Raw genomic sequence first — 12,248 nt, 5'->3', positions numbered from 1 at the left:
GGACGATTCGCACGGTGTTGAAATAAAAGAGGATGAAAAAAGGGTAGACATCCTCTGATGCTTTACGATGCGCTTGGATGAATCGACGTCCATCACCAATGAGAGAAGAACGATGCGCGAATAAGCGGCGGTAACAGCAGCAACATCATCAGCAGCAGGAGCAAAAGTAGTCTCTGTGTGGCACATTGGTGATGGACAGCGGCGCCAATTTGACGGTCCAAGGCATCGCCCACGTGATTCCCCTCACCTTTTTTTATATATTGTTTTTTATCCACCATTTTTCCCGAATTTTTATATATTTTTTTTTGTTATTTTTTTAATTCCCCTGATGTACTCTCTGATGCATCCTCTCGTTGATTGTCCTATAGTCTCCCCTTGAATCTTTACCTCCTGACTCAACCCCCTTTTTGCATCATTTGCACACCCACCCACCCACCCACTCACACATACACAATACTTTCAACATCGTCACTGGCTGTCTATATTGACGATCTCTCTGCATGCCACACTGACGAGCGAGCCATACCAAGAGGTGCTGAATATTGCATTTGCCGTTTCAAAGTCCAATGTATTTGTCTGCTTGATATATTTTTTTTTTGTGCATGTGCATGGATAAAAGTGAGAGAGGTAAAACAGGTATACTGTATATATAAAAAAAAAAAATAGAAAATATATATAGGGATAAAAAGTGTGATGCGTCAAATCAACCCTCTCTGGAAAAAAAATGAAAAAAAAGAAAAATGCTTTCGCTTCGTCTCGAGTTGAGAGGAAGTCTGGTGCTTTTGTGTGACGGTGCATATCACACGTCGGTCAAACGCCACTCACTCTGTGTGTGCTTGCAATGATATTGCTATATAGGTAGATTTTAACTGCAACTAGCCTATCAAACCCCTTACCATACCCCTCAGAGAGAGCACATCAAAACAATTCAGAATTTTAACTTTACCTTCAGTACTATGTAACCTTCTTTTTTTTTTTTTTTATTATTCTCATATATGATTTCAACGAGAATGAGCACACTGTACTTGCGAATTATTTATTCTAACAGACGGGTGCTTGCTCGTTCGTCTGATTGTCCAGTTTGCCATTAGTCCAGCCATTCGTTTTTACCATTTTACTCTCATGTGCATCACCACTTTATATATTTAAAAAATAAAAAAGCTCTATATTCTTTCAATAGTGAAAAATAAATTTTTTTTTTATTTTGTTCTTGATTCTGTCACTGTAAATTCACTTTGGATGGAATTATTCAAACATTGATGATAAAGAAAATAATAATAAAATAGAAATTCGTCTGGTTGTATTTTTTTTTTAAATTAGTTTTAATTGTGTTATTTTGATAGAAAGATTTTAAATATTTTAAATTGATAAATAAATAATAATAATAAAAAAATAAAAGCAATTATATACACAGGATTTGTTAAAATTTGACTGATGATTGAAACAAGAGACATGTGCTGAAATGATAGAGAGTTTACGAATGACTTTGTCATATTGAAAATTTGACAAATTGAATTTGTGTATGAAATATGAAACAAATGGTTGATTGTTATCGAATGTCAATTGGTATTATACGACCTGTTGGATATACTATCAATATCAACACATATTTTTGTATGTATAATTAAATTGAATATTTGATAAACATAAAAAAGATTAATATTTAAATTAAACAATAATTTTTAAAATACAAAATTTTTAATTTAAAAAATTAATAAAATATATATTTCAAGTTTAAAATAATTTAATAAATATTAAACAATTTTTATTGTGTTTATATGATAATAAACATTAATAAAAATAATTTTAAAAAGTTAATTTATCAATAAATAAATTTGTCTGACTAAAGCCGATTTTTTCTACTTAAAAAAAAAATTATTAAAATTACAAAGTTATTTTTTTTTTTTTCTCAACTTGGTAATTTAATTTTAATACAACAACAGTATCTCTTAAAAACCTGATGAATAAAATTTCTTATATACACAATTAAATTAAAAAAAAAAAAACCAAACTATCTTTATTATAAAATAAAATAAAAATTGAAAAAAAAAAAGTAAATATATTTCAATTAATTGTGTTGAAATAATCAGCATGTCTGTCAACTAAATAATCATTAAACTATTAATAATTTAAATAATCAATAATCATTTATCTCATGTTCACAATGCCAAGCAACTCATCGACATACACTATCCACATTTTATAAAAAAAAAATATATATTACCAATAAAATACCAATAGGCCATATAGTATCATCCAGGGACTCACATTGAGTTTCTTTGTCGGCAATAAAATTTCTCAGGAATTATCTAGTTACGATAAACATTAATTGACCATTAGTGTTCAAAGAGTTTCACTAATTGCCATGATGGAAAAAAATAAAAAAAAAACAAACGCGATGGGTCAGTGTATATATACGTGACTAAAAATATTTTTGAAAAAAAAATAAATAAATGAAAAAAAATAAAATTCATATGACTAAGTTTTAGGTCGATGATTAAAGTATTTTTTTTATATGATAAAATGTAGAATATATATATAATAGAGATTGAATTTTTCTACTCAATGATCATCAAAATGCAGACAACGTAGAGATAGATTTAATGAACACATCATCACTTAAATTCTATATACAAAGTTGTGATTAGACTTGAGACTAGTTTCATCAACTCCATTGGGATATAATCCTAATAGTTGAACGAATCGAGATATTTTTATTCTTCTATATTTTTATCTCACACAATTCGTTTATCTCACTATATTCTTCTTCAGACAACACCCTGATTCAATTATATACTTTTACTTTGGTATACTATTATATTAACCAATGACTTGTGATAATGTTAAAACACACACACGTACACATACTTAATAATATTATATATATTTGTTTCTTTATTATCTCGTATAACCAAGTGTCATTGTCACCAGCTACTCACGTACTTAATTTTTTCTCATAATGACTCATCGATTAATCAACAAAAATATCAATAAAATTTATACATTAAATACAAAAAATAAAATTACATACGCGAATTATTGATTAGAAAAGAATCCAAAAAAAATATATATATACAAAATGAAAGAATATAGATGATTGATGTCAAATCCAAATATTGACATGACACACCACAATTTTGTTGAAGAAAAAAAAAATAGACAATTGTATAAATCAAGAGTGGGGGAGTGTTGTATTTTGGTCACAATGGTAAACCGTAAATAAATATATTTAGTTTAAAAAGTTGTTGGATAAATAGAGCAGGGGGGCTATAAGATGTAGAAAAAAAAAAAGAGCGAGAGAAAGGATATAATAGAAAAATATAAATAAAAAAAAAATGAATGAGAAGTGAAATGTTTTCATGAGTGAGCATGTAATGACGAATAATAGTGGCACTGGTGGGCCTCCTGGGTTGTTGAACGAAAGGTCTACGTATGGACTGCGTGAAAAGCGTTCAGAGAATGACTGATGATCTCAAGCCAAATAGAATAAAAGAAATAATATAAATATAAATATATATATAAAAAAAAAAAGAGGCCAAGATATAAGGAACAGAACAGGTAGCCCCGGAGGGCAAAATACATGCATATGATGCTTGGACATATAGTACAGCACCAAAGCTGTGAATGAAGAAGAAGAACGCTCATTCTCAGAACAAGTCTTGAATAAAATGTATGTGTGTGTTTTGATGCTCCTGAGAAATATATATTTTCGTCCCGGGTGGCCTGTTTTTGCTCTTAGTGTCTTTTACACGTTGGCATATATATTTAATACATATATACATCACAAAAATATACATATCTTATTATCCATGTAACATACATTCAGACACCATTATGTCCATTTTTAATTCACACAAAAAAAAAATCTTTTATGAATTGAACAACAACTAAAGTCAGTCTGTATAATTGATTAGCATCACAAGTTTTTTTTCTTTTTGATTACTGTATAATTGTCCTTTTGATGTAAATATATTTTCAATGCGATAAAGTTGGATAATGATTTTGATGAAATTGTCATTAGTAGATTTAAATATTTACTTGGATATAAAAAACAAAAAAAAATTAATCTCTCAGAAAGCAGTGGGTAGCACGAAGATTCATTATCCAACCAATGAGACACTGTGTCTCGTTTAATTTTTTTTTTATTTTTTTTCTGTGTTGAAACAAACCAATCTGTACATATTTAACTTTAATTATCAGTGCACAAGCAGAGGGTCGATAATATTAAATATTTGTTTGTTTTGATGATAGAGCCTTGAATTGGGTGTTTTAGTCACGATTTTACTCTCAAGAAAAATAACAATAATTATTTCTTCTTTATTATTTTCCCTCTCTTATTAACAATGTCTTTAATATTATTATATTTTTATTATATTTATTGGTGAATTAATAAAACCGTCTGTTCATATAAACGAGTACTAAAATTCTTTAGTTCAACACTTTGGCTAACGACTGTAACAATCACCAGAGCTATATACATTTATAAGAAATGAAAAAGAAATATAATAATAAAAAGAGTGATTTTAGATGAGGGGTCTTAAGAATGTGAAAAACGAAAAATAAAATTGTTTAAAAAAAAAAAAAAAAGAAAATAGTGCTTTTTTTATATAAGCCACCCCCGTTTATTTTGTAGCTTCATAGTGAGGCAAAAATAAAAAAAAAGTCTTTCAATCTTTTTACGATTTGTTTACAACGTTCCCACCATAACTTTTTTTGCCATTTATTTCAACGACCAGTGAGTTTCTTGAACGTTTTAATTCCACTTTGACTCTTGGTAATTCTTTGCTTTCATTGGGTTTTTTTTTTCAGCTGTTATCACTCCTTTTCTTTTGTTAAAAATAAAAAAAAGCTAAATTAAGAATCCTTTGAATTATTTAAAAATGTGATTTTTAACATTTTAAAGTTTTACATTTAATACGATAATAATTTATTTTATTATTATTATTTTAGTCATGTCGTATTTGGTTTTGTTATTACAAATCGATTGACATGAGAACATGAAAATGCTTTTTTCGTTCTAGTTACCTGTCGTTGCTATTTTCCCTGTGATATATATACATTTTTTTTTTTTTTCTATTTATTTATTCTTTTTTACTATTGGTTCGTTTGTTCAAATACTATAGACAAAAAAAAAAAAAGTATTATGTATGTTCACAAGCTTATCTTGTCTCGCCTAAGAAAAGATCCCGACCAAGTTAGTGAAAACCGAGAACTGATGACCAGCATACTGTATTTTTTTTTGTGTTTATCTTATTTTTTTTTTTTTTTTATTTTTTGGATAAAAGATTTCGGATGAAAGTTGGTCTATACCTGCGACAAAAAATTGTTAGTTATGTAATACGAAAGTGGCTGAGGTTGAGTCAGTCTTGAGTATCCTCTTTCTCCCCTTCCATAGAAAAAAAAAAAAAATAAATCTATATATAAAAAAATGTGAATAGATAATGCAAAAAGCCCAGCAGGTTACAAAATGACCACCTTGACCAATTGATTGTCCAACAATATAACTATATCCAATTTTCCAGCTGTGAAAATATTTCAATTTATTCAATTTTACTTTTTTACATAAAGCTAACACAAAAATATATAATAATTTTTAATTTAAAAAAAAAAATTTTTAATCAAGTCAAGGGACATCTTTATTGTCATCTTTCATTGTTAAAAAAAAAAATAAAAAAAAAAAACAATAAAAATATCTAACATAGACAATAAAAATAAAATGTTTCGTTTTTTATTTTTTAAAATTAAAGAATTTGTCTTGGTAATTAAAATATAATAATAATAACAACGACAAAAAAATAAAAAGATGTTAAAAAATATCTTTACCTGAATGATAAATGATTATAATGGTATATACGAGTATTAGCTACCGGATACGTTATTAGTAGTGTTTGAAAAATGAAAAATGGTTTTCCGGTGACACTGTTAAAAGTATACACTGTATATACACACTTATACATTTTATATATATATATTTTCAAGACATTCAGAGGCGGCTTGAAATAGCTTGGGCAGTAGTAATTCAGTCTGACATAATTGGGGAGTGTTTGTTACCTGCACACCCTCGTACGAACGCGTACAAGATCGTATAACGAAGAAGAACATGGAAAACCTCTTCGAGCGATCCTAGGTCCCGATAGTCGATGCTATCGCAACCCGACAGCTTGTAGACCCAGCGGTGCTCTCTTTCTTATTTTTATTTATTTGCTTTTTTTTTTATACTACCATCTTCACATAAATGCAATCTTTATATATATATTAACAATAATTAAAAAACATTAATGTCTCGTGAAGTTTGTTTTTGTATTTTTGTTTCATTCTTATTTAATTATATTTTTTTTTTTTCGTTGTTATTTTCAAGGTAAATTGGTTTATTGCGTGAGTCGTTATTCTGGCTCATAAGTTTTGTCAAAAAAATCTCGACTGATATGATTGTACACATGTATTAGTGTGTATATTTATAGTTTTAGTTTTTGTTTGCCAAGATATATATTAAAAGCCTATTGTCGAGTTTATTTATTACCAAGCGTGATGTAAGATCACCTTTGATTATTCGCGTGTCACATAGTCGGCTATATATTCAATGATATTTGTCGAGAAATAATAATATTATACGTCCACCATAATTGATAATGATATGATCATTCAGTCAGTGTCTAGCAAGATTTTCTTTTGAAATTATTTTATTATATCTATTTAATATTTTTTATTAATGTATCGTGATTGTAGAATTTTTTGTTTTTTATAATTTTAACTTGTACATGAATTATTATTATTTATTATTGCAAAATAAATTTAAATATGATAGATAATATTAATAATATATAAAATAAAATATTTGACATTTAAAATATATTATAGAAATATATTTAAAAATTATTTTCATATAAAAATAATAATATTCATTCGTTTGGTTTATTGTTTTTCTTTTTTTATTAAATTTTAAATTTAAAGATAATTTTGTTTAAATAAATTTTTAGCAATAAAATTTTGTGTCACTTTTAGAGTGACCGATATAAAATTAAATATATTTAAATTATTACTCATTTAACTTTGTAAAATAATATTCTAAAAAAATTTTATTTATTTATTTTTAAATTAGTATATATATTTTTATTTATTTTTAGAAATTAAAAAAAATAAAATAAACAACTTGTCATGTTATTTGATATTTATAAAAAATATTATACAATTGTAAAAAATTTTTTTTCATATTTATTTTTATTAAAAATATATAGTCGATAAAATATATTTAAAAAAAAAAAATGTAGTAAATATAGATTGATTATTATTATTTTAAAATTTATGTTTTTATTTTCGTAACACGTCAAAGCACTCAAATACGTATTATAAAGTCATATCCGTATGATCATGTTTACAGCCATCTCATCGTGTCATTTTCATTTTAATATATTTCTTTTCTTTTCTCTTGTTAACGGTCATATTTCTGGCCCAAGAGAAAACCTCATAAATGTGACACACACACAGTAAAAAAATAATATAAAAAAACAATACTAGACTAAAACATTTGTGAGGAAAGTATGTTAAGTTTCTGTCAACGCCCAATGCCACTTTTAACTTATATCTTGCACTCATCTCGTTAACTTGAGACTGTAAACTATCTCGCAATACATCCAGATATATTTAAACGAAAAAAAAAATATCAAATTTAATTATTTAACCCATGTTTTTATGATAATTAAATTTTTATTACGAAAAAAAATATATGTTAGAAAAAAAAATTAAAAAACAAATAAAAAACTTGAAATGTAAATAAATTACTCAACAATATATATAATTTTGAAATAAATATAAAAAATAAAAACTTATGATTTATAAATATAAATATTAGAATAAAATTTTAGTAAAAATTTATATTTTAAATTATTTTTTATACTACTTGAAATACTTGTTTGACAAAATGATAAAAACAAGAGATTTTTATGACTAAAAATAATGATGGAAATTTGTTTTTTTCATTCATTTAATTTTGACTTATCCTTACATGAAAATTTTGATAATTTCAAAAGATCATTGGTTTTAAAATGTCATGAAATTTTTCATAGTTAAATAGATCAAAGGCAGAGTTAAAAAAAAAAATCATATATAAAGTATACAGAATAAAAAAAAGACGATTAATGCTGTAATTACTGAGGCATATACTCTCGTAACGTGCATGCCAATTCAAGCCATCGTTAATTATAGCATTAACTTTAATACCTTGAAGCACAACTGATTAGCAGACAGAAGACACACGTGGCCGTTGTGCTGATTTATCAAAGCTCAAACAAACACTTGCACGGTTTCTTTTTTACATTTATTTTATTTATTTTTATATATTTATTTAAACATACTGATATTTTGAATTTTAAAGGTTTCATAAACATCAAGTGCCAATGCACTCGACAAAAATAAATAAATATATATGAAACAAAAATATTATTATAAAAAATAAAATAAAAAAATAAATAATATCTATATAAATTTAATTTTACATAGCCTAATAATATTTTAACGTGATTTTATAAATTTAAAAAAAAAACAGCTTAATTAATTAATTATCGTGTATATATTCAATTTGAAAATCAATGATAAAATGAGGATATTATACCAGTGTATTTATCATATAGCTCGGGAATATGAATAACATTGTACGTTAACATATTATAATTTACGAGAAATCGATATATGTAAATGGTCAAGTAGTTTGAGCAAAATACATACACAAACTCGAGTATATATATACATTTGAAAATGCATAAAGGCGTAATGTTAATGTTCGTGTTATATACGAATTGTTGGTACAGTACAATGTGAGAGAAATTTAAATTATCACCAACCACAATCGTCGAATAATTATCACCAATTGGCATCAACTCGATAAATAACATTTTGGTCAATTGCATGAGGTAAAATTCAAACCACTATTATTATATCGTTTTAATTTAATTTTTTTATTTTCAATAATACAAATAAATTTATAAATAAATATATTTTTAAATATTTAAATTGTTTTTTAAAATTAATATAAATATATATAATTAAAATTAATAATAATATTTAATTGTGATACCTTTGATATGCAACAAGACAAGTTTATGTATATGTACATGCATTTCTGGGGCTTTTAATCAAGCCAAGGTAAGACAAGCTTAATAATAGTCGTAGCAGTACATTTGCATTGTATATATATTCTAATATACATACACAATTACTTGGCATTGTCATATTGGATACCGTGCACTTTCTCATTGTATATATAAATATGTATATGAAGATGGCAAGTGTAACCACAGCATACAATGTTGCCATACACAATGTACATCCGTGTCTAAAATGTGCTTAATTATCATCGAATAATTAGATGTTTGGTTATATACACTGTAGAGGTCAAAGCTGGTCAATTTAAATTACGAAAATTATTTTATACACAATGTACATTGTGTAGAATATTCATTTTTCATTTTTTCTATTCATTGATTATATTATTATGTTGCTCAATTAATTATGAATCATTTTCATATAACAATGTTGAAATTTTTAAAATTTAAATTTGAAAAAGAAAATATGTATTTGAGTTAATGGTAATTATTTATTGACTGTGAATAATTCAATCATTGACGCATCAATTGGTTTTTTTAATTTAAAAATTTCATGTAATATTGTGAAAATATTATTTTAATAAATGTAAATTTATTTGGTAGAAATTATTTGACATAAAAAATATTACTTTTACAAAATAAATGATTTTTTTTTTCATGTAAAAGTAAATTAAATGATAAATTTTAATTGAAAGGATATGAATTTTATTTTTAAAAAACAAAAGTAATATAGTATTTTATTTTGTTTGATTTTTTTTTAAAAAGAAAAGAGTTTTTTTTTTTTGAAAAATATTATTTATTAGTATATTTAGTTCAAAATGAATCAGAAAATTTAAATTTCAGTGATTTCAATTTTTATATTACTTTGTAATTTGAATTATTGAATAGATAATTTTTTTATTCATCAAATATTAATGTTGTACTCATTCGATTATGACAATGTTGCTATTATTGAATATCAAATTTGAAAACAAAAATAGGAAATGATACGTATATTTAAATTAATGTAAAGTATTTAATGACTATCATATTTACTACTTGCTCATAAATTTAAAACATATTCAAATGAACTTTGTAGCATTAAAAAGAATCATGATAAAAATTATATATTTCTATTAGGTATAATTAAAAATATTCATCATTATAAATATATATATTATATACATAGTGTTGTATTTTGTTTCAGAGCACACTTGATGATAAGTGAGTGACTTTATTACCGGATGATGAAACTCATGGTAAATATAAATCATTAATATGTTTACAAAAATAATATATAGTTTGACAAATGTATATAGAATGTATGTGGGATGTCTTTCATCGTAATCGAGTAATATAATTTTTTATTGCAATATACAATCTCAATACTAAAAATAAAAATATTATATAAACAATTTCATTACAATATTCTTTCATATAAAAAAGCAGAAATTTTATAAATGATTATTACAAAAAAAAACTGGTCAATATCTGATAGCCAAAAAAAAATAAATTTCAATTTTGTTAACAAATGAGTATTAAAAAAAAAAATAAAACCTGGAACGATTCCAATAGCAACTTTTTTTTTGATGGCCTCGTTTTCATTCAAACTTGATTTTTCAAACGCTTTATTGTCTTTGACCCGAGAGAATTTTATTTTCATTTAAATAAAAAAAAAAAGCTTTCTTTTTTGTATAAGTGTTGACTTGGTTGTTTTTTTTAATTTAATTTTTTTTTTATTTTAAATTTATATGTGTATTTTTTTTTTTTTGTATATATCAAACAACCCTGTACTCAAGTGCCAGATAACGCCCTTACGCCCATCAGGCAATCGTAAATGCGAGGGATATCATTCCTTGACTTGACCAAGAAATAAAAAATAAAAAAAAAAAATTTAACTATACGAGTCTCGAGCTTATCTTTGTAGGCCCGGGTGCTGTAAATGATATAATTCCTCTTGGACGTTTCTTTTAACTTATTTTACACTCTTTCATTCCTGTTTATTTTATCTTTTTTTTTTTTATTTGGTCTCGTTGATGACGATTTTAGTTGAGCACATCGTTCAGGTCTGTTTAGTGCACGTCAGCAATAACGATAATCGTAAACCTTAAAGATAAAAAGCCAGCTATGAACAAGATGAAAAAATATATATTTTAGATATCGAATTGAAAAAAAAAGAAAGAAAAAAAAAACTTGATGATAATAATTTGATAATGATAATATAAAAAATATATATTAAATATAAAAAAGAAAAAAAAAATGATATGTGAATGAAAAAGGCGTTAGATGAATGAATGAATTCTTATTTAATATTCATTGATCATTCTGTTTATTTAATTTCCAAGTTGATCTCTCTGGTATGTCGTTAAAACTACATGGAGATAAAAAAAAAAATATTAAATCAATGCGAGGTCTGTTGTTAGCTGAATATTAAAATTTTATCTATTACTCATATTACTGATAATAAATAAATATGTTTAAAATATATAATTGATAAATTCATAAATAAAATTTTTATAATTAAATTTTTATATAAAATTAATTAATCAGTGTAATAATTAAATTATTGATTCAATTTGATTGTAATAAATTTGAAAATTGATTTAATACTTTTTTTTTTAATTAAATGATTTAAAAAAAAATTAGAATAAACTTCAAAGGTAATAATAATTGGAAAGATTGTGAATTAAAATTTTTACTTTTTACTTTGACAAAATACCAACTGGACCATCGCTTTATCTTACTACTGTCTTTCCACTGTCTAAGTCAATCTATTTTACTTTTATTTCATCTTCATTCTATTCCAATTTATATACACTTTTATGGTTTTTTTTTTATTATTTTATTTTCATCGTTATAAAGAAAAGAAAAAAAAAAGAATGAGAAGCATACTATCACGTCTACTGGCTATACTTCAACTCAGTGGTATTTCAGAATTGTTACGAAAGGATTTTCACTAATCCCCCGATCTAATTTGCATGCTGATGGTAATGGATGTGTATCTTTCCACCCTCATTCGTTTATTCGTTATTTTCTCTTTCCCTTTTGTGCTACTGTGGTTTTAGTTATTAGCTTAGACTCGCGTTCTTTATGGTCTTTAAGGCTCATCCTGTGGCTAATGAAAAAAATATATATACTTTTTTTTTTTATTTCTTTTTTGTAGCTTTAATT

The 12,248-nt window shown here is 25.1% G+C and overlaps 1 long non-coding RNA gene across 1 annotated transcript in view; it reads left to right on the top strand.

Annotated features, from left to right (window-relative positions):
• LOC122856906 overlaps nucleotides 1-12,248 on the top strand; it is a 34,349-nt gene that overhangs the window by 14,582 nt on the left and 7,519 nt on the right. Inside the window, exon 2 of the long non-coding RNA XR_006374164.1 lies at nucleotides 10,285-10,336. This is a non-coding gene — a long non-coding RNA (uncharacterized LOC122856906). The remainder of the gene's footprint in view (nucleotides 1-10,284; nucleotides 10,337-12,248) is intronic.

This window comes from Aphidius gifuensis, linkage group LG5 (genome assembly GCF_014905175.1).
Source record: "Aphidius gifuensis isolate YNYX2018 linkage group LG5, ASM1490517v1, whole genome shotgun sequence".
NCBI lineage: Eukaryota > Metazoa > Arthropoda > Insecta > Hymenoptera > Braconidae > Aphidius > Aphidius gifuensis.
This window is presented reverse-complemented; position numbering and strand designations above follow the sequence as displayed.